At 41.7% G+C, this 24,288-nt stretch overlaps 1 protein-coding gene across 10 annotated transcripts in view; it reads left to right on the top strand.

The window, feature by feature from the left end:
* KCNMA1 (potassium calcium-activated channel subfamily M alpha 1) overlaps nucleotides 1-24,288 on the top strand; it is an 844,585-nt gene that overhangs the window by 141,713 nt on the left and 678,584 nt on the right. The window lies entirely within an intron of this gene.

Genomic DNA, 24,288 nt, shown 5'->3' with positions numbered 1-24,288 from the left:
TGCATGTATCTCCCAGATTATGGGGTAACTGTTCTGAGGATAACTATAACACTCAGTGGGACTTTTGCTATTGATGTACAGGGGAGCAGGATGGAGATCTTGATGTCTCTCTGGCATATTTCACCAGCACTGAAATTCACTGGCACAGGAAAGTGAGAAAACAATCCCAAAAGAGTTCAAGACAGAGTAACATAAAAGTAGCCTTCAAAGGAGACCACAAAAGGGGCCCTAAGATGATGACCTTTTAAGGGCAGCTAACATAGGCCATTAAAGTGGCAAGTGTATGAACCCAACACTAGTTACAACTGTGCCCATTGCCTGATCACAGCATTCTATTATCCTCATGTGAATCTGATCCCCAACGGGGGAACTTAGCTGTTAATTGCAATTGTGCGTTCTTTTTCTTTTGTAAAAGTCTGCAAGAAAGAAAAGGGAAAAGAAATGTGGTGTAAGGCTTTATGAGACCATTCCCAATCCCCCCCTATTTTTTCGTGTTAATAATGGTCACTAAGGAGTTTTGCAGCCATCCATAGTGTCTGGACGAAAGAAAAAAAATAAAAAATTGTTTTTGCTAGACACACACACACACACACACACCCCTGATGAGATTAAATTATTTTTTGGCTTAGTGAGTTGGCCTCCCTAGGCAGAGACTAGCTATTAAATCTCCATTTACTGAACACTGCAGTGTAAATCAATTGATGCTAACTATTTTAGTATCTTGAGTTATCCTTTTTAGCTCTATTATCCGTGCAAGTTTATTCTGTTGTTCAAAGTAGTAAATGATTTTCCCCAGGTTGCTTTAGGAAACTGTGACATGCTGAAGTAATCTCAGTGTTATTAATATGCTACTGTGCTTGGGGGACAAAAAGGACTTAATCAATAACACATACTCCCGGTTCTCATCAGCGAAGTCTTTCATTTGATGGACTGCGTGACAGAGGGGAAGTTTCCAGGCAAGGACGCTCTGACAGCAGAAGCACTTAAAGGCGGGACGTCAGGAAATTTAGAAAGCTCTCTGTCAAGGTTCCTCCCCCACTCTGAACTCTAGGGTACAGATGTGGGGACCTGCATGAAAAACCTCCTAAGCTTATCTTTACCAGGTTAGGTCAAAACTTCCCCAAGGTACAAAATATTCCACCCTTTTGTCCTTGGATTGGCCGCTACCACCACCAAACAAATACTGGTTACTGGGGAAGAGCTGTTTGGACACGTCTTTCCCCCCAAAATACTTCCCAAAACCTTGCACCCCACTTCCTGGACAAGGTTTGGTAAAAAGGCTCACCAATTTGCCTAGGTGACTACAGACCCAAACCCTTGGATCTGAGAACAATGAAAAAGCATTCAGTTTTCTTACAAGAAGACTTTTAATAAAAATAGAAGTAATTAGAAATAAAAAAAATCCCCCCTGTAAAGTCAGGATGGTAGATACCTTACAGGGTAATTAGATTCAAAACATAGAGAACCCCTCTAGGCAAAAACCTTAAGTTACAAAAAAGATACATAGACAGAAATAGTTATTCTATTCAGCACAATTCTTTTCTCAGCCATTTAAAGAAATCATAATCTAACACGTACCTAGCTAGATTACTTACTAAAAGTTCTAAGGCTTCATTCCTGGTCTATCTCCGGCAAAGACAGAATATAGACAGACACACAGACCCTTTGTTTCTCTCCCTCCTCCCAGCTTTTGAAAGTATCTTGTCTCCTCATTGGTCATTTTGGTCAGGTGCCAGCGAGGTTACCTTTAGCTTCTTAACCCTTTACAGGTGAGAGGAAATCTCCTCTCGCCAGGAGGGATTTTAAAGGGGTTTACCCTTCCCTTTATATTTATGACACTCTCACCCAAAGGTTCAGCCACTACCTGGAAATCCAGAAGATACCATCCAGTTGGAAAGAGTCCAATTCCATCTTGCTGCATAAGAAAGGCGATCAAGAAAATCTAAAGAACTATCGCCCGATCTGCCTGCTTTTGCATATCTATAAGTTGTTTACTAAAAATATAACAAATAGACTGTCACAAAACCTGGATAAACAGCAACCTAGAGAGCAGGCTGGCTTTCAAAGGAATTACAGCATGATAGACCACATCTTCACTCTAAACCAACTACTAGAGAGTGTTCAAGGAAATAAAAGTTCCCTTTGTGCATTGCCTTCGTGGACTACGATAAGGCGTTCAACAGCGTAGAGACTAACGCCATTCTTGAAGCTCTTTCAGAACAGGGCATCAGCATGAAATATATCATATTACTAAAGGAAGCAAACTCTGGCTGCAGCACGGACATATTGCTGTTCAATACTCCCCTCCGAATCCCCATTGAGAAAGGTGTGAAACAAGGAGATAAAGTTTCACCAAAATTATTCACAGCCTGTCTTGAATAGGTTTTTCGACTAGCAGACTTGAAAGGCAGGATTAATATTAACGGTGAGTGGCTAAACCATCTCAGGTTTGCAGATGATATTGTGCCGATAGCCAAAAATACAGCCCAGCTTGAGAGAATGCTTAAAGAATTGAACGCAAAAAAGTAGTCAAGTCAGATTAAAAATGAACTGGTCAAAAATGAAATACATGAGATCAGATGTTCTTCCAAGAACCCAAATAACTCTTGGAGGAGAGCAGATCCAAGAGGTTGATAAATACGTTTATTTGGGCCAGGAAGTCAACATGCACCACGATCAGAAAGGTGAACTGTCACACAGTAAAAAAGCTGGATGGTGTGCATTCAATGACATTAAGGACATCCTCCAAGGAAAGATCAACAAAACAACTTGTGCGAATCTTTTTAACTCGACCGTGCTTCCAGCGATGTTATATGGTAGCGAAAACATGGTCGCTGACAAAGATTGAAGAACATCAATTGTCTGTCACGCAGAGGGTGATGGAACGAATATTTTTGGGCATTTCGCTCCATGATCACATCCCTAATGAAATAATTAGGCAGCAGTCTGGAGTGTGAGATGTTGTTGTTAAAAGCAGGCTCAGCAAAATGCAGTGGGCAGGACATGTGGCCCGACTCAGCAACAACAGCTGGACTGCAGCTATATCCGAGTGGTATCCGCGAGAACAGAAACGGCCACGCGGTCAGCCTCCAAAGAGGTGGGATGATTTCCTAACCAGGAGATATGGACAAGCGTGGCGAAGGATGGCCTGAGCAAGAGAAGATTGGAAGAAGTGTTGTGATTGGCTCAGTCTCAACTGATGAAGGACCGACAGTCTACATGCAAAGAGGAAATGCCAACTCCTGGGAAGTGGCATTGCTGGGGAATGACATGGGTCATATAGATGAATCAAAGAGCCTGGCGTTATTCCAAGGCAAAGGTCTGAAGAGGATTATGGAGGAGACAGGAACGGGAAGTCTAATGAGTAAAATGTTCACTGTATGAAAAATGTTGATGACAACAGCTGAGTTGAAAAATACCAGTTGAGTTGTTTTGGTTTTGAATTTACAATATGTATTACTTTTGTGTCTGCCCTTTTGACATGTATATATTAATAGCCCTTAAATGTATCAAGGGCTTCTAGTGTTTAGAATATAGACTAGCAGGCTCCCAGCAGTCCCTGTGAGGAGGTGTGCTTGACACAGAACGGCTTTTCTTTTGAATATTGCAGAATGTAGCTCTGAATGTACCTTCAAAACATTGGTTATAGGTGCTGTGACCTTTCTGGGGAAAGCCAAGAGCATATGTCTTAAGACTAACATAACAAGAAGTCTCCATGGCTGTGAAATCTGAACATTTTACGTAAGAGGAAGAGTTGCATATAGAAAGAGCAAGATCAAAACACAAAGTAGCTGACACACTATTCTGCTCTTTTAGTGATTTTACAGCCTGATCTTGAGATGACCACTGTCTGACCTTGACATCACACCCCCACCCCAACCCCAGCACTTTCCTTCAGAAGGGAGATAAGGTGATTTTTCTGCTTTGGTCCAAGTCCCTCTCCACAACCTTCCCTCTCCTCCCAGTGATCATTCTTCAGTCCAGCTCCTTGCCTTTTAAGGACCCCATAATGGGGTTTCTACCCTTCTTTTTCTCTCAGGTAGTTCCAGCCTGACTGGTTTGTTGAAATTGTACAGGTGTCTAGGTTTCTCAGTCAAATGTGCTCAGGAGCACCTTACTATGAAAGCGCATGCACAGGTTAAAAGTTTGCATCAGTTTTTATGGTGGAGAAATATCGGCCAACTTCCCTGTTAGCATGTACATTGTAATAGTTCCTATTTGCCAAAATTGAGCTGTATGTGAATGTGATATGGTTTCAGTAGCTACTAGTGGGAACTTTCCTTCCACCATTAAAAAGAAATAAGCACATCTCTATTCACCCATCTTAAAAATAGGACATGTCGGTGAAAACTCAGGGCATAAATACTAGGACTTAGTGATACAGCTAGCTAATTCAGTAGTTTCATGAAGATATGTTTTGTAACATGCACACAAGCAGAAGGAGTACTGTACAGTGCAAGACAATATATTTTGGATTTATACTCCAGAGGGTGTGTGCAGCTGAGTGCTGGGTTATTCCCTAGCTGAAAGCCTTCCCATGCAGCACTGATTTCAGTATTGGTGTCATTCTGCAGCTGGATGAGTCCCTACCTCTGTGTACGTGTGCGCGCGCACACGCACAGCAGGACAGGGTGAGGGAGCCAAGACTGGTGGAATGGGCAGGATCAGTGGAACCCCAGTGCATCACATGGCACCCCAGAAAGGGGGGGGGTCCAACCCATCACAGTATTATGTTATTTTTTTTAAGAGGGTTGGTTTAGCTTGTGTCTCATCTCTGATTCTGGCCCCACGAATGTTTCCAGCAAAAGTTCTTGTGGTGCGAGAATCTTTTTCCCCCTGCTCTGCCTGATCTATTCTAATTTATTTTAAAATAGAGGTAATTTACCTTGTTAAAGGATATATTCAAAAGTGAAGGTGACCCAGTTCTGGCAAAGGAAAATCTGAAAGTACCTGCAGGCTTTTAGGAGGGAAAAATCTCATCACTTTATGTAATGGCAGATAGCTAAGTACCAAAGATAGGCAGAAATTATTAATAGAATTTAACGGAGATCTGAGGTGAATTGGAAGCAGGAACTTACCATATGTTGGTTCTTTTCGTAATCTGTGACTTGATAACGTGAAAGAAAACCTGACCAAAGCCCCTTGTGTACTGTATCACCAGACTTTCATCTGAAAATCTCTTTAGAGGAATGCTGGAGCATTTAAAGTAAGATGTTAGCCTCCCCATAGATAGACTTGGGGATATAGCTTTATCTCAGGGATTTTTTTTTCTTTTAATTTAAGCCATTGATAAGAATTATCTGTATTTCTACAAAGTGGCACTTTCCTGTCCTCCCTTCTTCTCTACCTGGCAGGCAGCTAAAGATAAGATTGGCGAGGAAGATAAAATTCTAACTGAAGGTCAATCAGTAGGATTGCCATAAATGAGATTTGAGAAAGGAGTGCCATGTTTTGAGGAGTTTGCTCTGTGTTTTCTGGAACTGGTCACAAGCTAAGCTTTTATCTTTAGAAAGAACTATGTTTCTAATGAACCTGTCACCAATGGAAGCATGCTAAACAATTCATTTATTTGGCTAGTTTACCCTCTCTGCAAATTTGAATGTATTTGTCTTAAACAAGAGCCGGAAAGATGTGTATTGATGAAATTTCCAAGGCCAGATCCTTGCCAGCAGGTGACAACCACTGATCCAGCAGTATATTTTATCATATTACAACTTACTCTAGAGTATTTTAGGTTAAATATTCAAGAGCAAGAAAAAGTGTCCTATATCAAAATGTAATGTAGTAAATTGCTTTCTTACTTTAGTACTGGCAGCTGCGTCTATATGATTGCTATGTATTTTTAAAAAATTCTGCCGTTCTTCATTCAAGGTGTGTTTGAGATAAATCTCTACTCAAACTCATCAGTTATTACTACTAATGCATGGTTTTAACAAAGTACTTGAGGTCCTGGCTAATCTGGTACCGAGGTGACCCAGTAACTAGATAGGTTTCAGAGTAGCAGCCGTGTTAGTCTGTATTTGCAAAAAGAAAAGGAGTACTTGTGACACCTTAGAGACTAACAAATTTATTTGAGCATAAGCTTTCGTGAGCTACAGCTCACTTCATCGCTGTAGCTCACAAAAGCTTATGCTCAAATAAATGTTAGTTATAGTTAGTCTCCAAGGTGCCACAAGTACTCCTTTTCTTTCTAGTAACTAGATAGTTTCATGAAGTCCCTTTAAAGCAAACGGTGGAACTGCAAATCCAGTGCGTTGTTCCAGAAAGCAATGACCAGTTGTATGGTATGTGATCATAGGCAAGAACGGCAATTTAGACAGCAGTAATGTGCATTGTCAGTAATTGGGGACCCTTCCAAAAAGAGTGCAGGGATTTCCAGTTGCTGTCAAAATATAACCACTGTCTGTAGAATATTCTGGTGGGCATATTTCTGCTTTCACCTTCAGTCCCCAGCTAAAACCTCTCCAGGACATCAAGGATCTACAACCTATCTTGAAGGATGATCCCTCACTCACAGATTTTGGGAGACAGGCCAGTCCTCACTTACAGACAGCCTCCCAACCTGAAGCAAATACTCACCAGCAACCACACAACAAAAAACACTAACCCAGGAACCTATCCTTGCAACAAAGCCCGTTGCCAACTTGGTCCACATATCTATTCAGAAGACATCATAGGACCTAATCACATCAGCCACACTATCAGAGGCTCGTTCACCTGCACATCTACCAATGTGATATATGGCATCATGTGCCAGCAATGCCCCTCTGCCATGTACATTGGCCAAACCGGACAGTCTTGATGTAAAAGAATAAATGGACACAAATCAGATGTCTAGATTTATAACATTCAAAAATTTTAACAGAACAGATGTACAGAGTACAACTCAGGCAGATGTAGTGCAAGCTGTTCAGCGCTGATCTAGCTGCATACCATCCCTGAGATGGAGGAACAACCTCTCTGGGCTATAGGGGCATTCAGCCTCTGCCAGTTCAATCATCTGCCTCTCTGCTGAGACAATAAGGAGAGTTCCAATTTGCGCTGACGTAGCTGTGAAGTTACAAGCTAATTGACTGACTGCAAAGCAGTTGTCCACTGGAACTCCCTGAGCATGACCCTCATGGGGGACACATGAGCTGTGGATGAACTAAGGAGCTGGAGACGAGTAGCTGGTTACTAGCATGATTCAGGGTACTAGTCTGTGTGGTGTTCTGGGGAATGAAGCAGTGTCCCCTTCCCATCCACATGCAAGAAGTATAGGAGCCTTGCAAGAGAACCTGTTCTCATGAGACTTCTGGCCCAAGTCTGAAGACCCAAGCACTTAATGTAAGATTTGGATGTGTCTTCCCCTTGGGTGGTTATCCCAACCTCTGAGCCTCTTGATATTCACCCCTGGCTTGCGATTTGATTTACCTGGTAGATTAAAACATTTCAAGTGTTGGATCTGATACTTTAAATCTCACCAATCATGTGCAAAAGTGTCACCTATGACCTTCTAATAGGATTAGACTGTTTCCAGTTTCAGTTCTTTCCTGGGTAAGGGTTACACTGGCTGCCATTTCAGAATGTCAGTTTCCAACATTTTAAATACGTTTAATTAGGAGGAAGGTTCTGAGACACCTGTAAAAGGGAAAGGGCTTTGATCATGTCTCCCTTAAAATATTTATGTGAAAGGAAAGCCTTTTTTTAAGAGAGTGTGAATCACAGAAACCAAGATCTCAGTGGGTTGCCAATTATACCTCTCTTGAACTGCTTTCCTGTTTGCCATTTGGCCTTGTTTATGACAAGATAGACACACATGCTGCTTGGTGAATAAGCACTGTTATTTTATTTATTGGGCAACGTACATAATTTGTTTTGCATTAGAGTTATTGGGAGCAAGATAACCAGCAAATGAAATAGGATACTGTTTTGTGAATACACTGCTCAACTTGGAATACACAGCCACTAATACTGACAGCAATTTAGACTTGTTGCATGTTGAGAGACTCTATAGTCCTGTGTAAATAACTGTGCTTAGAACTTCTGTAAGGCATTTCACCTGAGCATTGTACATATTTATCTACAGTGCTTTACAGGGGTGTTTGTGAGGCACAGTCAGCTGTACAAATTGTCCAAGGATACACTTTTCTGTGGCGTAGTCAAGAATAAATTCAGAAACAAATTCAAAAACACTGTAGTGTTTACTCTAATCACTGAGCCAATATGACACTTTCAACAGCTGAATTAAAGTGTGTCATTTTCAATATAAAGGGTTTCCACCATCCCTTTATTCTGTATCACCACTTCGACTGACCAAAAGTGTTTAGTTAGCAGATAATTTTTTTCTGGCCAATAAAAATGCATCGCTATCAATCTTTTATATCACTGGATTTACCATTCTGGATGTTTGCAGACTCCTGCATTTCTCTGAGAGATTTAACGTTGATATTGTATGAGTGAGTGTTTTTTGGGAGTGCCACTGTGTGTCTCTTAGGTAGTTCATGAACTACTTAGCTGCATATGAAGAAAGGGGGAACCTCCAAAGAAATAATGTACTGGGGATTGCAATCTAGCTTGCTGGATTTGGCTCACCCAAGCCAAATTTCTTGTCGTCTTGTTTAGAAAGTCTCTTTGCTGTCCATCATATCTGTCAATTCAGGGTAAGTGCCTTGAGAGCAATTTGGTGAAGGCATAGGGAAAAGCAAGTGAGAAATTTGCTAATACCTGATTACCTATATCACCTTTTATAAATTGCTATCCAAAGAAACCCTTCAAATGCCAAATAAAATCATACAGCCCTAGAGAGTTGGATGGGGTGATCTAATAGGTCTTTTCCATCTCTGTAATCCTGAAAAAAAAAATGCAGGAATATCCCTTGCTCTGCATTGCTGTCTGTCTGATCAGGTTTTAAACACCCCAAGAAGTTCGGTTTCCAGATTTTCCTAAGGAGACTGATCCACCACAGCAGATCTCACTGTCAGGAAGTCTGTCTTGATAGCCTACCAGTTTTTTCCCCCCCCACTTTCTTAGATTCACCCGATTACTTCTATTTATACCCCCATATGCCACATTAATTTACATCATCTGTCTCTTAGCGTTTACACACTTCAGCGACTGGTAGATTATCCTGCCTCCTTAGTCATCAGCAAAGCTGCCCATATTTTGCTGCTTTAATCTTGCCTTTTAAGCAAATCCCTTCAACCCATTGATCATTTTTATTGTTCTTCTCTGAACTACCTCCATTTTTAACGTAGGGCAGGTGTTTGGCACTTCCTGAAAATCAGGACTTTAAGTGTCTCAGGGCGAGCATTCAAAAAAAAAAAAAAAAAAAAAAGGGGGGGGGGGGACGACTCAGAATTTCTAGTCACTTTTGAAAATCATGGTCAAAATTCTTGTTATGAAATAAACAAAGGTTACCTCTAAATCCTGAAAACTGAGAGTGACCTTCACTAGAAAAAAAGGTGTATTCTTACTTTGTGTTAGCGATCATGGTAACTAACACAAGGTAAAACCTTAATGAAGACTGGGCATTTTGTAGTTTTCTAATGCATAAGCAGATTGAGCCTAGGGTTTACCTTGACCTGTGAAATTATATTAAAACTACAACTGCCTTGTCTGCACTAAGCTTTTATCTCATGTTAGTTACCACATGGTAGCTGACATGAGGTAAGAACACACCTTTTTTCCTAGTGAAGTCTGGGCCTGGAGGTATCTGATTAACAACCAGGCCTGGAAAAGTGTGTTTCAATATTTCAGGTTTTTTTGTGCTTTTTCTGGGGGAGGAAGGTCTGCAATTTCATCTTCCTTCTCATGGAGGTTGCCAGATCAGAACAGCAAGTGGTCTCTGCTGACTTCCTTGCAGAGGATTAAGCTCAGTACCTGCTGTATTGATACTTGCGAGGAGAACTACTGCCAAAAGAAAATGTGTACTAAACTCAGTGGAACTCTGATGAAGTGCACCTTGAGTGCCTTCTTGCCGAAGGAAAAGGTTGTCAGCATATTAACTCATTGTGAAGGAATTTTTCAGAAACCAATTTCACTAAGTATTGCAAGACCTACTTAACATGATTAGACTGTAATAAATGAATGCGGCTTTCATTTTGTAATCCATGAATGGCTGTTAACTTACAAATGGTATGTGAAATTATTTAATGGTTTTCCATTAAATATAGCATTTATTTTATCACCGATTAAAGAAGCAGTAATACTTTAAACATTGCTTGTGAAATAAGAACATATAATGCCCTATGGGTCCGGTTCTGTTCAATATCTTAATCAGTGATTTAGATAATGGCAATAGAGAGTACATTTATAAAGTTTGTGGACGATACCAAGCTGGGAGGGGTTGCAAGTGCTTTGGAGGACAGGATTAAAATTCAAAATGATCTGGACGAACTGGAGAAATGGTCTAAAGTAAATAGGATGAAATTCAATAAGGACAAATGCAAAGTACTCCACTTAGGAAGGAAGAATCAGTTGCACACATTCAAAATGAGAAATGACTGCCTAGGAAGGAGTACTACAGAAGGGGATATGGGGGTTATAATAATGAGTTAACAGTGTAACGCTGTTGACAAAAAAGCAAATATCATTCTGGGATGTATTAGCAGGAGTGTTGTAAGCAAGACACGAGAAGTAATTCTTCCATTCCACTCCGTGCTGATTAGGCCTCAACTGGAGTATTGTGTCCAGTTCTGGGCACCACATTTCAGGAAGGCTGTGGACAAATTGGAGAAAGTCCAGAGAAGAGCAACAAAAATGATTAAAGGTCTAGAAAACATGACCTATGAGGGAAGATTGAAAAAATTGGGTTTGTTTAGTCTGGAAAAAGAGAAGCAGGGGTGGGGTGGAGGGGAAAACGAGACATGATAACAGTTTTCAAGTATGTAAAAGGTTGCTATAAGCAGGAGGGAGAAAATTTGTTTTTCTTAACCTCTGAGGATAGGACAAGGAGCAATGGGCTTAAATTGCAGCATGGGAGGCTTAGGCTGGGCATTAGGAAAAACTTCCTAACTGTTAGGGTGGTTAAGTACTGGAATAAATTGCCTAGGGAGGCTGTGGAATCTCAATCATTGGAGATTTTTAAGAGCAGGTAAGACAAACACCTGTCAGGGACAGTCTAGAGGATACTTAGTCCTGCCATGAGTGCAGAAGACTGGACTAGATGACCTCTCAAGGTCCCTTCCAGTCCTATGATTCTGTTTTCAAATGGAATAGTATTTTTGAATCTGACTGAAGAATAAACACACACCTCTGAAGTGCTTTATAAAGTAAGTTGGACTCAGTTTCTCTGTCTATACTAGTGTCGTAATACCTTAAATTCATCCCATTAATTTCTTCAAAGACTTTCCTTTTCCAGACTTGTGCTGTTACCCAGCATTCTTTCTTATGGCCAAGAAAAGAAACTGATGGATGATGCCATCCAGTAATTACTTGAGCCTTTACTTTTATCAAATATAAGGCCAAATCCTGCAGTTTGTACTTGGGGACTGATTCTATAATACCTGCTTGCTTCGACTAGTACATTGTGTGCATATTGCTATTCAAATTGTGTTATACTCAATCCTTACTTATTTCAAACTTTTGGTGAGCGTTTTGACTATCTAAAGACTTCAGCATTTGACTCATTTGCTGCAGTATTTAATTCCACAAACATAGGAACCAAGGACCTGAATGGCTTGGACCTGGGAGAGAGAAGGACTTTTGCAGTAACAGGGTTCCCCTGGGGATTGCAGTGAGCGGCCAAAGGGGCGGAGGAGTCTGCAGCTCGACCCTGGCAAAGAGGTGGTGACCTCGAGAAGGGCTGGCACACTAGGGGTTCTCCTTGGAAACTATGGGGAGCTGAGAGCACACAGGCCTGCGAGTCCACAGCAACTTGGGAACAGCGGAGTGATGGCCTATCACCATCTCCTTAAAAAGGACATTGTAACCCTGTGCAAAAAGAGAGGGTTGAGCATTGGAAAGTTCACCAAAGCACAGTTAATCGTGCAGCTGGAGGAGGATGACCGCTCTGAGGAACAGATTCTTGTCCAAATGGGGCTATAGCAGGATCTGAGAGCAGCTGGAGTGGTAGCCAGGCATCCCCAAGACTCCTGTCCCCGACCAGACAGGGGTCTTCACGATTGGGCTCCCCATCCGGGGGTTGGAGATGGACGGGATTGGAGCCGAGTCCGAGAGAGCAAGAGGACTGAGAGAGACAGCGAGAGCCCGAGAAAGAGCTGCAGAAGCAGCATGAACTGGCTATGGTGGAGCGGAGAGGCATAGGGGACCTCCCAGGGGTGAGTGGGGATAGACCCCGGGGTGCCAGTTCCGCAGGGAACCTCAATACTAAATTGCTGCTGCTGGTTAAGGAGCGGGGGGATGTGGATGCCCACCTCACTGCCTTTGAGCAGGCTGGTGATCTGAACCAGGGGGACCCTGCGGAAAAGCCCCGGTGTCTAGCTCCCTTGCTGGGTCCCAAGGCCATAGACTCCGTCAGCCAGATGGGTGGAGAGGTGAACAGGCTCCCACTCCTGACCCCAACCTATATGTCTGTGTGGAGTTTCCTGGGGTCAAGCCCCTCGGACATCCAGTAAAGCTTCAGCTAAAGTCTCCCATTTAATTGTAACACACCATGATTATGTTTTTCTAGCTACTTTTATGCATTTTTTGTGAGAACTCTAACAACTAAGATTTTTATGTCCCGTCCCCCCCATTCACAAACCCATATTGATCTTGTATATGTTTTTGGTTCTGTAGGGTTTAAATTCACTCATTCTTAAACCAATCATGTAGAGTCTGAAATATCAAACTCCACAGTCCTAATTTATTTTCTGAAGTAATGTTTCCTTGGGCTGAAGCCACTAAAGAATAAAAGCTGAATGGAGAGAGAAAAATGGAATTACATGAATGGAATTACATGACCTGACCTAGTTTTCATAGACTGCAGAGATCCGAGTGGCTGGAGTAATTGTATTAAAAAGAAATCTCATTCTGACGTGGAGCTTATATTTAATTCTTTAGCTTAAAGATCTCAAAAAATCATTTAACAACCAGTCTTGTGTTTAGTTTATTTGTTTACGTATGGCCTCTTTAAATGTAGAGGTGATTCCTTTTAATATCCCAGATATACTCCCATGTGTGCTTCAATATAGACCTGGTGTTAAGAGACTATCCCCTTCCTGTTGTCTTTATTTTATTTCTGCATTATGGCCAGAACTGCAAAGCAATTCCATTCCCTGAAACCATTGTTAATTTTTTAGTAACCCGTCATATTTAAATGAAATAGGAGAGAATGAAATCATCATTTGATTGCTTGGTTGCATTGGAATGGAAAGAATCCCAGTGGGGGAATGAGAGAGAGAGAGAGAGAGAAAAAAATCAGTGTGTGTTACGCAATTATGTCTTGTTATTGATATTGTGAGTTTTTTTTTTAAAAAGAATGAATGACTGGGATAAGTACAGCTGAGGCCAAAGAGGTTTGTAGGCCTGTCAGAACCAATTTTACCTGCTTGACCTCTTAAAACACGGGAAGTTGTTGCTGCTATTTTATTTTTATGCCTTCTCTAAGTATCCTCATCCTTTCCCCACTGAAACTGGTGCTTCTAGACATTTTATAAAAACCAAAGCTAGAGGAGTTGGAAATTATGGCAAGGTTTTGGTGAATAATTAGGCATTTGGGGGACAGTTCATCTTTGATTGATGGGGGTTGATGCAGAGAGAGAATTGTATTTAAGATAATACTTTGCAGTTATATTAATATTCAGAGTGTTGATGGTGCTGCTCATCTGAGATTTCAAAGTAATTTATGCAAATTAACATGTAACCAGTCTGTGTCAGAGCCAGGAACAGAACCCAGAAGCCTTGACTAATTGTTAGACACATTGCTTCTTTGTGACAAAAGGAGTTTTAGCCATTACACACTTAAACATTCAGTCCAGCTGTCTAAAAGCTTGCTTAGGAAATATAGGGGATCTGCTGTCCAAAGAGAATGCAGGAGTAGTACATTCTGTTCCACCATCCCAAAGCTCTGTTTGATAAGCAGAATAGAAAGCCAAACAGAGAAAACGGCATGGCCTAGTGAACAGGGCAAAGGATTGAGAGTCAAGAGACCTGGATTATGCTCCCAGCTCTGCCACTGATTTACTCTGTGACCTTGGGTAAGTCACTTAAGGTGTATCTACACTCCGTGCTTCTTTCGGTGGTGTGTCTAGCCCCCCTACCATAGCTTAAACAACAGTGTAGCAGGTGAGGCACGGCTTAGGTGAGTAAATGCATGCCTAGAGTGTGTGGGTATGTATGCATGCAGATACATACCCTAGATACTCTCTGCTAACCCAAGCCATGCCTCCCCATCTACACTGCTGTTTCAGCAGTGTTGTGTTCTGCTGCTCCCCCACTGCAGGAAAAGAATGTCTCAGTGGGGAAAGGCTCTGGCAGAGTGAAGGCAGTGGGGAAACTCCCCTTTGCTGGAGCCCTTTCCCATTGCAGGGAAAGACTCTGGCAGACTGGAAAGGCTCTGCCAGTTCCCTGGCTTTTCCCTGCTTTTTCTGACATGTGTAGTTACACATCACAGTGTGGATGCAGCAGGTTTTTCACTGCATCACGTAGCTATGATCACACCACTGGCAGCGGTGTGTGGGGTATAGTGTAGATGTAGCCTTTGTGTAGTAATTGCTGTGCTCTCCCTCAGAGGTGATGGCATATCAGGATTGGGAGAAGTGGTCCCTTACTTATCTCACAGGGTTGTGGTGAGGAATAAGTTATATTTGTAAGAGCTTTGAGCTCCTCTAATGAAAGCACAGCACAGGGCTACTTTTGTGACAAAAGGCACTGTATAAATGTAAGATTTGATAGATAACAATATGCCAGTACAACATTTAAGATGTATTCCCCCTTTTCTCCACCATTATTTGCTCTTTAGCAGTATTAGCAGATGCAGATCCCTGGCTGGTCTTCCTAAAGGATTGTGTTCAGACATTCTAAAAAAAGGTTTCAGAGTAGCAGCTGTGTTAGTCTGTATCCGCAAAAAGAAAAGGAGGACTTTGTGGCACAAATAAATTTGTTAGTCTCTAAGGTGTCACAAAGTCATCCTTTTCTTTTTTCTTAAAAAAAAAGATTTCCCCTCTATTGAGCCTAGTATCCCCCAGGGCACTTAGTATGCTAGAGGCTAAGCTTGCATATGGATTTTTTGCTGGGAGTGTAATTATCTTTTACTTTGTCAAATTAACAAATGTGGTCCCTCAAAGTAAGACTCTCCATGTTAACAATGATAATCCACTGTACCATAGCACTTCCTAATAAACCTAAGGGATTTCTTCCCCTCAGACACAAATTCCATTGCAGTATGTGAATTGCTCCTGGCAGTGACAGCCCACATTAGAGACACTGAAGTGAACACTAGTTTCTCCTCTGACTTGTGTTGGTTTTGTTCCAGTGTAAATCCAATGGCTTTCAGTTGAGTTACTCCAGATTTGCACAAAAAGGAAACCTGCAAAAGGGTGGAAACATGGTCAAACTGATAACAGCACAATTATGTAGGGAAAAAAAGTCAGAAAAGCGAAGGCACAAAATGAGTTACATCTGCAAAGGATATAAAAGGCAAGAGGAGGAGGTTCTTTAAAGACATAAGGAGGAAGAGAAAGATGAAGGAAAGCGTAGGTCCTCTACTTAACATCAAGAAAGCTGAGATGCTGAATCCTATTTTGCGTCACACCTCACTAAAAAGGTTAATGATGACCAGATACTCAACCACTGGGAAGGAATGCAGGCCAAAATAGGGAAAGAACAGGTTAATTAATATTTAGATAAGTGAAATGTATTCAAGTCATCAGGGCCTGATGAAATTCATCCTAGGGTACTTAAGGATCTAGCTGAAGCAATCTCAGAACCATTAGCAATTGTCGTTGAGAACTCCTGGAAGACTGGAGAGGTTGCAGAATACTGGAGAAGGGCAAACATAGTACCTATCTGTAAAAGGGGAACAAAGAGGATCCTGAGAATTATAGACCAGTCAGTCTAACTCCAGTACCTGGAAAGATACTGTAAAAATTAACAACCAACCAATTTAAAAGCATCTAGAGAATAATAGGGTGATAAGGAATAGTCAGCATGGATTTGTCAAGGACAAATCATGCCAAACCAACTTAATTTCCTTCTTTGATAGGATTACTGACCTAGTGGATGTGGTGGAAGCACTAGACGTGATATATCTTGCTTTTAGTAAGGCTTCTGCTACAGTTCTGCTTGACATTCTCATAAACTAGGGAACTGTGGTGTAGATGAAATTACTATAAAGTGGGTGCAGAACTGATTGAAGACCACACTCAAATTAGTTATCAATGGTTTTCTGTCAAATTGGGAGGGCGTATCTAGTGGGCTCCCACAGGGGTCAGTCTTGGGTCTGACTATTCAATATTTCCATTAATAACTTGGATAATGGAGAAGAGAGCATGCTTATAAAACTTGCAGATGACACCAAGCTGGGAGTGGTTACAAGCACTTTGGAGGACAGGTTTAAAATTCAAAATGACCTTGAAAAATTGGAGAATTGTTGTGAGATCAACATGATGAAATTCAAAAAAGGCAAGTGCGAAGTACTTCACTTAGCAAAGAAAAATCAAATGCACCACTACAAAATTGGGAATAACTATCTAGGTGAGAGTGCTGATGAAAAGGATCTGCAGGTTATAGTGGACCACTAACTGAATATGAATCAATGTGATGCAGATGCAAAAAAACAAAAAAAAAACAAAAAAACAAACAAAAAAACCCCCTACTAATCTAATTCTGGGTTGCATTCACAGGAGTGTTGTACTTAAGACATAGGAGGTAACTGTCTTGCTGTACAAGGCACTGGTGAGGCCTCAGCTGGAGTACTCTGTCCAGTTCTGGGCACACTGGAGAGAGTCCAGAGAGAGCAACAATGATAAAAGGTTTAGAAAACCTGACCTGTGAGGAAAGGTTAAAAAAAAAAAACTAGGCATGTTTAGTCTTGAGAAAAGGGGGGGCGGGGGGGGGGGGGGCTGATAACAGCCTTCCAATATGTTAAGGGCTGTTATAAAGAGGACAGCGATCAATTGTTCTCCATGTCCACAGAAGGTAGGTCAAGAAGTAATAGGCTTAATCTGCAGCAAGGGAGATTTAAGTTAGATATTAGAAAATACTTTCTAACTATAAGGGTAGTTAAGCTCTGGAATAGGCTTCCAAAGGAAGTTGTGGAGTCCCCATCATTGGAAGCTTTTAATATCTAGTTGGACAAAGACCTGTCAAGCATGCTCTAGGTTTACTTGGTCCTGACACAGCACAAGGGGTTGAACCTGATGACTTCTCTAAGTCCCTTCCAGTCCTACATTTCTATGAGTGTAGGCAAGCGCATAAGATGAAAAGGAGGAAAAGGCAAAAAGATTTGAATTTTTTTTTTAAAAAAGTACTTTTCTGTGCATCCTCTGCAAATCTCAAATTCAGCCCTGACTGAAACTTTCTTTAGGATAAAACAAAGTTTCCTTGACACTTCTAAGGAAGAAATGTGCAGCCAGAGTATGTGGGAGAGATATGAGTGCCAACTATCCCATGTTGGCTGGGCCTGGGACTGTCTCACATTTTAAATTCCATCATGTGGGCCTGCTTCTTGACTGCCTTGCATCACAAACAGTAATTTTACACCTGTGCAAAATGGATGAAAACACTACCAAATCAGAGCACTTTGTTCACTGCCACTGGTGGTCTCATTTTACACCCAATTTGCACGCTGTACACAAAATGCAAGGTAGAAAAGAAGCAGGATTATTAACAATCCTGGGCAGCTGTCTGAGTTTAAATATAACTAAATAAATAAAGCTGGCTTATTGCCATTAGAGTGAGGAAAGGCTTTGATGGGAACCTGCTGAGGTCACTGAGAGAATGACCTAAGCAATTTTGCAATCCATCCTACTATTTGGAGTTTGTTTTAACAGTTAATATGATGGCAGTGATATGTGGAAAATTGCTGACCACAAAGGTAATTTTTTTTAACATCAAGAATCAGTCACAGAAGTGACAAGTAAGATGCAACAAGAAATAAACATGGTTCATTCTTCCATCTTCCTGTAGCTCCTTGTCCTCCACTATTCTCTAGTGAATACTTCTGTTTAAAGAATGCTCTGGGCTTTTCAAGAATCACCCATTAGCTATCATTGTTTTTTAAATCTTAAAAGTTGCAAGTATAAAAATCTACCTTGAGTATGTAAATGGAGGTATATTTATAGTATCACTTTAAATCCAGCTTGGATTTGGAACAGACTGTCTCCATATGTGCCATTTTAATGGCTTTGTCAGAATTTCAAATAAAAGGGCATTCTCAAACATTCAGAGCTTCATGATTCAGGTCTGATAAACTATAACTATACCAGGACTTGTTTAGGCTGATCATTTCTTGCTTCTATGTTATTTTTGAAAGCTACAATCTAAGGGCTCAAATTTACTTTGTTTTGCTTTATATCTTTTTAAATAATTCAAAAACTAAATGGCACTACATGGATCTCTCATTCAGATTATGCAATATTGTCATTCTCTAGAATTCAGTTTTGCCAACTGTTACTATTTTATCACAAGTGTTGCAATATTTTCTTGTGATTGCAGGGGACTCAGCTTTAATTTTAAACAAAAGTAAGTTTCTAGCTTTCATGATTGTGGAGCTTGAAAATATGAACACTCAAGGCTCAGCAACAAGAAGGCAAATAAAACAAAACCCTCAAATGTATGGTTTTAAAAATCTCATGATTTTGAAGTCCATCATGGTTTTTTGGGCCTGACTCAATACAAGGTTTAGCTGTAGAACCTCTCTGCTCCTGAGTTTCTTTATCTATACAATGAGACTGTCATAAACATACAGCTAAGGGTAACATAAAATCCCTCCTTTGCCAGTAAAGGGTTAAGAAGCTCAGATAACCTGGTTGGTACCTGACCAAAAGGACCAATAAGGGGAGAGGATACTTTCAAATCTGTGGGGGACGGTTTTTGCTGTGTGCTTTTGTTGTTCTCTCCGGAGACAAAGACACCAAGCAAGTAATCCAGCTCCTACTGAGTAATACATTACAAAAATAGTAAGTAATATCAAGGAAATGCTTTAGAGTATCTTTTGTTTTAGTTTCTGAATTTTCCCTATGCTAAGAGGAAGGTTTATTCCTGTTTTTTTGGTAAAGTTTTAAAACTTTAAAGTTTTGCCTAGAGGGGAATCCTCTGTGTTTTAAATCTTATTACCCTGTAAAATTATCTTCCATCCTGATTTTACAGAGGTGTTTCTTTTACTTTTCTTTTTTCTTTATAATAAAAGTTCTGTTTTTAAGAATCTAATTGGGGTTTTTAGTATCCTCACCTTGTTTACTCTCAAGCTCACCTTATTTACTCACCTTGTTTACTCTCAAGCCTCCCCAGGAAAGGGGGTGATGGGCTTGGGGGGATATTTTGGGGAAACAGGAACTCCAAGTGGTCCTTTTCCTAAATCTTTGTCTAACTCATTTGGTGGTGACAGCAATACCGTTCCAAGGACAAGGAAGAATTTGTGCCTTGGGGAAGTTTTTAACCTAAGGTGGTAAAGATAAGCTTAGGGGGTCTTTCATGTGGGTCCCCACATCTGTACCCTAAAGTTCAGAGTGGGGAGGGAACCCTGACAGAGACTAATAATACTTAAACTCCCAAAGGAGTTGTCAGGCTGAATTTGTGAATGTTGGTAAAGATGTGTGAGATCCTGAGATGGGAAATAGAAGTACAATGTACTGTAGAAGTACAATATATTGTTAGACTGTCACTAAGCTGCCCCAAGCTCCTTTAATATGCATGGCCAACTCTTTCAAGAGCTCATCCCTACCTTGGCAACTTGCAGAGATTTTAGTTACATCCTTCTTGCAAAACTTTATCCAGTCTAGTCTCTTGTAGGCACAAGTAGGTTTCACCATCAGGCAAGCAGGTCTTAATATTCCCACCTGTTTTTTTTTTTAATTCAACTCACATTCATTTATAGCTATTTTAAATGAAATTTCAGTGTCTGTTAATAGGACTTTTCCTAGCCTCTTATAGATTTCCAGGGTAAATAATTCACATTCCTGTCTTAGTGAACTTCATGTCTGCCATGCAATACAGCAACATGTAATGTTTACTATTCCTTGTCAACACAATCTCTTATGTCCTAGACTATAATACAGTAGCCCACAGAGCCCTCAACAAAGATCAGAGTCCAGTTATGGTAGGCACTATACAGACACTTAGTAAAAGACAAGTCCTTTCCTCACAGAGCTTACAATCTAAATAGACAAGAACTACAAAGTGTGGGAAGGAAAATAGGGACACAGAGATTAAGTGAATTGTCTAAGGTCACACAGCAAGTCAGTTGCAAAACAAGGAATAGAACCTACGTATCCTGAGTTCCACCCCAATTCCCTCTCCACAAAACCACACCGCTTCTCTACCTGCTATTTCAACTTCCGTGGGAATCTTTTTTGGACTTGTACTTCTCCTTGCACTTTTCAATATAATCATTTTTCAAATATCTTAAGGCAGAAAAAATGCAAAAATCCTTAAAAACAACATCACATTAAATTTGAGATTGTAATTACAAACATTCACTATTAAGGTTCTTACAGTAACTTTACCCATAACTCTAACTCTCGTATATGTTCATTACAATGGGGTATTTGATGACACAATCATGCAACATCCAGTAATGTGACATAGCGTTCAGTGGACAATACAATTTCTAAGTAAAAAGAAACATTAAAATGGGATTACATTTGTAAAAATATAATGGGTACGTTGGTCCTTTGGCACCCCTTAGAGCAGCCCTGGAGTCATGATGTGGCCCATACCACTGGTAACCCTGGGAAGAGGAATAGCTATGCTATGAAGTGGCATGGGACCTTTGGGGTTAATTCCCCCAGTCCTATCTGCACTTGTGATAATCAAGTACAGCTGAAACTAGATAAGCTCAGAGCAGGGGTGAAAGTAACTTAAAGGACTTAACAGTAAACTGGAGTCCTGGGCAGAGGGGCAGGGCCTCAATCGGAAGAGGCAGGCCCTTTAAATCGAGATTTAAAGGGCCCAGGGCGCTGGCTGCGGTAGCAGTGACTGGTAGCCCTGGGCCCTTTAAATCACTGCTGGAGCCCCGAGGCTCCCAGCCGACACTGCTACCCCGGGGCTCTGGCAGTGGGGCTCTAGCGGCAATTTAAAGGGCCTGGGGCTCTGGCCGCTTCTGGGAGCCCCAAGCCCCTTTCAATCACTGCCCTGGGGAAGCTGCCCCCTGCCGGTATGGTCGGCTGTGTACCAGCTCTTGCCAGTACACTGTACCGGACTATACCGGCTTGCTTTCACCTCTGGCTCAGATCCTTAAAAAGTGGCTATGCTCCTTCCAAGGGATAGCCAGTTTGTGTTTTAACTCAAAGCCAGAATGGGAGAGTGGGGAGCATGAGAGAGTGCGCTGCTGTTTTTTATTTTTATTGGGTCTTCTTCCAGCTTTGTTTCGCTTCAGTGGCGGAAATGCGAATAGAGATGTTGCTGGTTTGGTTGTACCTGAATTAAAAAAACAACCTCCAAAGTGGGGTTTCTGCCAGCCATATAGAACTCCTGTGGGACTTAACTTCAGCTGTGTTCCCCCTGGCTTTTTTATGTTATTATTTAAGGCAGCTCCTCTGAAGAGAATGTCTATTTTGTCCAGAAATACACAGAAGTTTGCTTGTTAGCTCAAAGCGAAAGCTAAACTTAAACTGCAGAAACAAGAAACCAAATATAGAAATTCACAATTAAGGCTTCCCAAACACTGCTCTGTCCCTAACCAGCCCTTCATCCTACATATCTTGCATGGCAGATGGAGACATTTTGTTGATGCCCATTTTGAAAACCTGCAGGTCTGGACATCTGAAATTGACTTGGTTTGCATAGGTTTTGCATATCATAGCCTATATATTGTGATAAAGCTCCAAACCTGTATTGGTGGGTCCTGCACTTCCAGGCAGATTCAGTGGCCTCAGAAGCTCGCTAAGGCCCTCAACATGACCTCCCTTTCCCAGTATGGCAGCAAAGGTAACAGCTTATTAAGCTACTTTCATCACAGGCCAGTATGGGAGGTGGAATACGCACAGTCTCTGTTGCTCCTTAGAGCTCAGTGGGCACAGTTTGCTTCCCCTCTCAAGGGGATCTCTGTAGAGCATGGGGGGGAAAGGGGGAACCCGGGCCCACCCTCTACTCTGGGATCCAGCCTAGGGACCCTAATAGTAGCAGCTGTTGGCAGCTTTCCCTTCACCACTGATGCTGCTTTGATTCCCTAGGCTACTTCTCTATGGTCCCCTTTTCCAAGCTTCACCCTTACCTCAGGATTCAGCAATGCTTCCTCTACTCCAGCTCCTTGCACCTGGGCTTCTTTTGAGAGAACTGGAAAGGAGAGCTTTTAAGCAGTATGAATCATAGAATATCAGAGTTGGAACGGACCTCAGGAGGTCATCTAGTCCAACCCCCTGCTCAAAGCAGGACCAATCCCCAATTTTTGCCCCCATTCCCTAAATGGCCCCCTCAAGGATTGAACTCACAACCCTGGGTTTAACAGGCCAATACTCAAACCACTGAGCTATCCCTCCCGCAGGGAGGGATGAGTGGGGCCTTAATTAGTTCCAGCTGTCTCCATTAGCCTAACAGCCTTAACTGACCCTTTGTCAGTTAATTGAGGTCAGGTGCCAGCATTAGCCTAACCACCTTAAATGGGTAAATTGGCATCAGGTGTCTTGATTGGCCTGGCATTGCCTTTGTTTGGCTATCCAGGGAACAGGGACCTACTCATTCTGAGGCTGATATACCTGCCTTCTACTGCTCTCTTATATCCTTCTGGGCTGTGTCCATCACAATATGTAAGTGTGATCCATAACAAAGAGGACCCTACCAGTCTGTGAGTATTTCCCTTAAAAGGTTCATGGTCTCTAATATGGGAGCTACGCACCTATAAAGTCTCAGTATCTTAACAGTGGCAGCCCTATCTGTTTTCCAGGAGGTGTCCAAATGATTGTTCTGAATATGACTCTTAGGCCAGGTCTATACTACAGAGTTAGGTCAACATAAGGCAGTTTATGTCTTCGACCTACCTCTGTAAGTGTCTACACTACAAGCATTGCTCCTGCCGATGTAAGTTCCCCACTGCACTGAACTAATAACTCCACCGCCACGAGAGGCGTAGTGCTTAGCTTGATGTAATTAGGTTGGTGCAGTGTCTGTATAGACACTGCATCACATACATTGCCTGTCAGCACTGTGCTGCCTGGCGCTCAGAGCCTGGACTTTCATCTCCATGTGGAGCTCCCAGCTGGGAGCCCAGGTACCCTGTACTGCCCACAGAGAGCTGACAGCCCGGGCTCTCATCGCTGGGCAGTTGGGCTCCCAGTTAGGAGCTCCATACAGAGCTGACAGCCCCAACTCCCAGCCGTGCAGGGCTAACAGCTCGGGCTGTCAACCCCCTAGCACTGCCCCACTTAAGTTGGTGCAAGTATAGTTTTTCAGCTACTTGTGCACCCACTTTATAGTTATTTCATCAAGACCACATTTGTTTGGTTTGTTTATGAAAATGTCATGGGAGACTGTGTCAAAAGATTTATTAAAATCAAGATCTATCATGTCTGCTACTTTCTCCCTATCCACTAGGACATTAACACTGTCAAAGAAGAAAATTAGGTTGGTTTGACAGGATTTGTTCTTGGCTAATCCATATTAGCTATTACTTATCGCCCTTTAGATGTTTACAAATTGGTTGTTTAATAATTTGTTCCAGTATCTTTCCAGCTATTGAAGTTAGGCTGACTGTCCATCACTGCCCAAGTCTTCTTTGTTCCCCTTTTTAAATTTAGGACCCATGTTTTTTCTCTTCCAGGGTGAAACTCAATTGAAAGTGTTAAACATGCCATACAGTAACTGCACCCTGAGAGTCATGAAGGGTATTGTGTGGGCTAAAATTCTTTTGTCTAGCAGTTGAAGCTCCAGTGTTCCTTGATGTTGTGGAACAGCTGCACAACAGGAGGAAAGTTCGCCTTTCCAGATCTTATGGTCTCCATGAGCAACCTTAGGACTAGGGGTTTCCCCGGTGTAAAACTCAGGGACTGGGGACAGAAAGAAGAGACTGTTTATGAAGCAGTGAGACTGGAAAGAGAGTGAAGCCAAGATAGCTGATTCTGGGTCAGGTCAGAACAGGGGCAGATTTAAGGGACAGAGCATGGACAGCAAACATTCACCATGGGACCAACTGAGCATGCCACCTTAGGCTTTTTTAAATATAAAAAGTTAAAAATAAAACAAAAATCACAGGCCTACACAAAAGTGAAA

The sequence above is a fragment of the Natator depressus genome, chromosome 7 (assembly GCF_965152275.1).
Source record: "Natator depressus isolate rNatDep1 chromosome 7, rNatDep2.hap1, whole genome shotgun sequence".
NCBI classification, from domain to species: Eukaryota; Metazoa; Chordata; order Testudines; family Cheloniidae; genus Natator; species Natator depressus.
Note: the sequence above shows the minus strand (reverse complement) of the source record. Positions and strands in the feature narration are given on the sequence as shown.